Here is a 5,022-nt window from a genome sequence, read left to right as displayed (position 1 = left end):
TGACTTGCCATCAGTCTTTGCAACTTTTCTCTGGCCCGTGTCTTGGTCTGCTCTGTTAGAATTGCTGTCAATTTCGGAGGCAGCTAAACAGATGACGTTATATAGTATGGGCACACTTTTCCATAGTATCATCATGATTAACAACAATAATAGTTCTTACCACGTGCTCTGGGGAAACAACCCTCCGTGGATCCCTCACGTCTCTGCACCTCACCCATGGCACCGACGCCTTCGCTGGCAAACAGTCTTGGAAGACAGAGATTCTGCGCCGCCCCCGCCCCCGAGCAAAAAGCAGGCATGCTCACCGCCCATTATAAAATACTGGTTCTGGTTCTCTGCGAAGGTACTTGACGCGAAGTTCCAGCAAACCCACAGCAGCCGTTGCTGCAGCTCTGCCTTCAGCTTCATGATATTTCCATTGGCCAAAAATGTGTCAAGTCGTCTCCCAGTTTGAAGCGCTCAGCAAGGAAGGGCAAGGCAGGTCCACCAGAAACAGACACCTGACTCCCATGGCAAACACAGTGACACTGTGTTAGCTGGTGGAGCCACTTTCCGTGTTTCTGTGTGAGTATATACAGCCACACAAACTGGAATGGAATGGAACCTGTGCCCCGTTGGCAGAGTCACCCCAAAGGAACAAGAGGTTAGTAATCATCGCAGCTGGTGTAATAATTAATTGTCTAAAAACCAAGTCGTCACTGATGCCAAGTGAAAGCACCACGTACCCATTAAAATATGGCATGACGGGAGAAATAAAGTACATTTGAAACCTTCGAGGAAATAAAACACTTGGCTCCCTAGGCTCGGCGCCCCATCCCTGTAACACAGCCCACTGTGCATGCAGGTGTCGTCTTTGCCTCACTCGGCGGGAGCCAAGCCCAGGGAGCTGGGGCGCGTGCTGACACGGCTGTTGCTAGTGATGAGAGCGATAAAGTCCTTCACGCTTTGCTTCGGACCAGGTGTCATCTGCCAGTATTTATAAAAGGGTGGCAGACTAATTTGTCAGCTTACATGTAGGGTGAATTCTCATACCTTTCATAGTTCTGGGCATATACCAGGGACTTTAAATATATATATACACACACACAAATATTTATATATAATGCATTTTAATATATATGCATGTGTGTGCATCTTGCCCTTTAATAACGACCTTATGAGGTCAGTACTATTATCATCCTCATTTTACAGGTGAGGAAACTGAGGCACAGAGACATTTGCTAAGTGGAGAGTGGGTCTTGGGTTTGAACCAGACAGTGTGGTTCCATTATCTGTCCTCCGCTCCCTTGCTCTCCTCTCTTAGTGGACGACCCCAGATCTGACCCTAAGTATAGAGTTTAACTTTGGAAATGAAGTGCTGCTTGGGTAAGAACAGGCTGACCGCATGTTGGGGTAATGTTGCTCTTTCTAAAGTTCCCCAAATCTCTCCTGCATTCACCCCACCGGCGTGTGCAGAGCACCACCGTGTGCCACACCAGGCGCTCCAGGAGAACAGCAAAACCACTCCGGGCACTGCCTGTGGTGCAGCCCACGTGTTTGGTGCCCGGGGTCTTGAGGGTGGGGGCGGGGACCCTTGTTCCTTCTTGTAGTTCCCGCTGGACAACACATTTAGGAAGTCCTGCCCAAAGACCGCCTTCCTCACCCTACCCTGCTCTACTCTCCACAGGGCAACTGCTCCTTGGCTCTGCTGTCCAATACCACCATTAATAAAATCACTAAAAAACAATGTATCACAGCCAATCCACAACTATGTATCATATGTTTACTTTGTACCTGGTGCAACTATAGACACGGGAATACAGTGAACTAACTAAACCTCTCCTTGGGAGCAGACCTCTAGCTGGGGAGACAAACAATAAGCAAATAGACAGATACGTAACACCAGGTATGAATAAGTGTGATGAAGAAAAGCAAATTAGAGTGAGGAGATAAGAGAGATGGCAGGAGGGCTAATTTAGATAGTAGGGGTGGAGGTGCTCTCTGAAGAGGTGGCATTTGAGACAAGACCTTAGTGAAGTAGCATTAATTCCTGCACAACAGGTCATTGGGGGGGATTCTGTCCGAGGTGAACAACAGACAAGGGTTCTGTTGAGGAGAGATGAGCAATAGACAAAGAGATGAATAAAACCTGGAGCGTGGCTGTGGTGGAACAGAACAAAGCAGGGCAGGGGGAGGGAGCTCTGGGGCATGATATTTTAAGCTGAAATTGGGAAGATCAAGGACGGCCTCACTGAAAAGGTGAGATCGGAGCAAATTCCCAAGGATGGGAGGGGATGAGCCGAGAGGATGACGGAGACAAGAGTGCTGCAGAAAGAAGGGACAGCAGGGACAAAGGCTGGGAGGGGGAGCAAGCCCGATATTCTCAATGAACAGCCCCAAGTCCTGTGTGGCTGGAGCAGAGAGAACTGAGGGAGAGAGTGCGGAGCCCGTGGTGGTCCAGGAGTCTGGCTTTTGCTCTGTGTGTAGGAGACGGGAGGCAACCAGAGTGTGTTGAACAGAGACACACCATTCTCTGGTTTACAAAATACAATAATTATAATCCTCAGGATAGCTGCCCCTTTATGAGAGCTGACCATGCTAGTTACTGTGGGTGTCATCTCAAAATATCCTTGCAACACCATTTCTAGGGATTACTATTTCCATAGTACAGGTCACCTGTACTAAAAAATAATCAAGTTGCTTTCCTCAAAGTTGCGCCACTGCTCCCCACAGGATTCTTGTTCTCTAATCTCAGTTGGGCCCTCAACACAACTCTGCCATCCTTTAGCCTGTTGGTCCTCACTTTTCCACACTTCCTTCTTCAGAGTCAAGCCTGTCTCTACCCCAGTCCTCTTTCCTGCCTCACGGGGCCAGCCCATACTCATAAACATATCTGCACCCTCACCCTTTGGCATTGAGGCACCCCTTATTTCTTTGAGAACCTCACCTGCCCTCCTTCTCTACATAGCCCAGGTTTAGCATGAGGCCACCCAGCTCCAGCCACGTCTGTTGGGCATGTGGCTCGGTTCTCGCCAATGGAATTCTAGGGGAGGGCTGGGTGCAGGTCTGGGTCCTGCCCTATTTCTCTCCTTTTCTTCACAGCCACATTTCTGAAGAACAACCCCCCTCCCTCACCTCCATTCATTCCAAGATGGCAGTCTGGTCTCCTCCTCCCTCACCCCACTGAAATGGGCCTCACTGGTCCTGCCACTCAGTTGCTAGTAGCTAGGTCTCCGGGACCCACTCACTCCTACCCTATCCGATTGCTCCAAGGCTGGGAACATGGGCGATGGCCACTTTCTGGGAGCCCTCCCTACACAGTACCCACCCAACCGTTCTCATGTCTCTTTCTCGGTATTCTAGACCCAAGCCCCTCATACCCATTTTACGTTTTCCTGAGCATCTTCTTATCTTGCAGACATCACCCCACGGTTCTGGTACTCGTAAGCACTCAAAATTGCATTTATAGATGCAGCTTACCTCCTAAACTTTATTCTTTCCAACTGACCCAGCTGAGTCAACAGAACGCCCTCCACCTACCTCCTCAAAAATCTCCCCAGTGCATCCTCTGTCTCCCCCCTTTTCACAGTCCCTTCTGGTCACTTATCCAGTCCTGTGGGCTGTTCCTGCTTTAAAGTTCACCTCCCCTTCCGGTCCTCACTGCCAACACCCTTGTTGCTTCTGTCAGTGACTACAAAGGCCCAGTGACCAGTCTTCTTACCTCTTACTCAGGGGTTCTCATAAAGGTCACCTGGGAAGCTTCTTGAAAGCGCAAATTCTCATGCTGCATCCTCTACAACTCTAATTCAGTCCAGACTCAAGGTAGGATTCAGGCACCTGCATTTTTAATTAGCTCCCCGGGCGATCCCCAGAAGGGGATCAAGCCCCGCATCACTCAGCCTCTTCTTGTTCCAGTCCATTCTCCAGATGATCGGTCACTACAGCTGTTACCACCCAACACTTTTTGAACACTTTTCATATCTCAAACTGTGTGGAGCCCTTCCTATGCATACTTTCCACTAAATAAAAGTTCTTTGTTTTAACTACAGTTGACTCTTGAAGAGTACTGGGGTTAGGGGTGCTAACTGTTATGCAGTTGAAAATCCAAGTGTAATTTTGACTCCCTGAAAATTTAACTACCTTTGTCCCCTGGCATTCACAGCAGTTTGGTTCCAGGACACCCCCCCACCATGGATACCAAAATCTGCAGATGCTTCCGTCTCATTAAAATGGTATGAAACAGCCCTGGCTGGTGTAGCTCAGTAGATTGAGCGCGGGCCTGCGAACCAGAGGATCGCGGTTCGATTCCCAGTCAGGGCACATGCCTGGGTTGCAGGCTGGTTCCCTGCAGGCCAACTCCCAGCAGGGGATGCACAAAAGGCAACCATACATTGATGTTTCTCTCCCTCTCTCCTTCCCCTCTAAAGATAAATAAATAAATAAAATCTTTTTAAAAAATGGTATGGAACAATGCATATCTTCAGCCTCTGCCTCTGTGGATACCCAACTGTGGATTGAAAATAATGTTTTCTATTAGTGATTGGTTGGATCTGTGGCTATAAAACCTGGGGGTAACAGAGGGCTAACCATATATTTATTGAAAAAAGTCTGTATAAATGGACTCATGATGTTCAAACCTGTTTTGTTCAACGGTCATCAGCACTATTATTAGCCCCACTTCACCTTGGGAGAACAGAGGCAGAGAACTAAGTCAACTAGCCCAAGCGCGCGTCTGTCTGACCCAAAGCCAAGTTCTCAACAGTACATTTTACCATCTCCTTTGCGTCCCGTGGCCCACTGTACTGAATTACTTTGGTTCTCCAAATGCACCTTGCTGCTTTATGCCTCTGAGCCTTTGTCCATGCTGCTCCTCTCTTTCAAATTACCATCTGCATTAGTTTTCTATGGCCGTATAACAAATTACCACAAAGTAAGCAGCTGGGCGCAGCATGGCTGGTTCTCTGCTCAGGTTCCCACAAGCTAAAATCAAGGTCTTAACTGGGGCTGTGTTCTGTAGAGCTCAGGATTCTCTTCCAAGATCAC

General features: G+C 48.5%; 1 pseudogene; it reads left to right on the top strand.

Moving 5' to 3' along the window:
- The first annotated feature begins 332 nt into the window (after nucleotides 1–332).
- Nucleotides 333–676, top strand: LOC118999895 (cytochrome c oxidase subunit 7B, mitochondrial-like; annotated as a pseudogene).
- Nucleotides 677–5,022: the final 4,346 nt, after the last annotated feature.

Source organism: Sturnira hondurensis, unplaced genomic scaffold (genome assembly GCF_014824575.4).
Source record: "Sturnira hondurensis isolate 20B ecotype Veracruz unplaced genomic scaffold, ASM1482457v3 Scaffold0015509, whole genome shotgun sequence".
Lineage (NCBI taxonomy): Eukaryota > Metazoa > Chordata > Mammalia > Chiroptera > Phyllostomidae > Sturnira > Sturnira hondurensis.
Note: the sequence above shows the minus strand (reverse complement) of the source record. Positions and strands in the feature narration are given on the sequence as shown.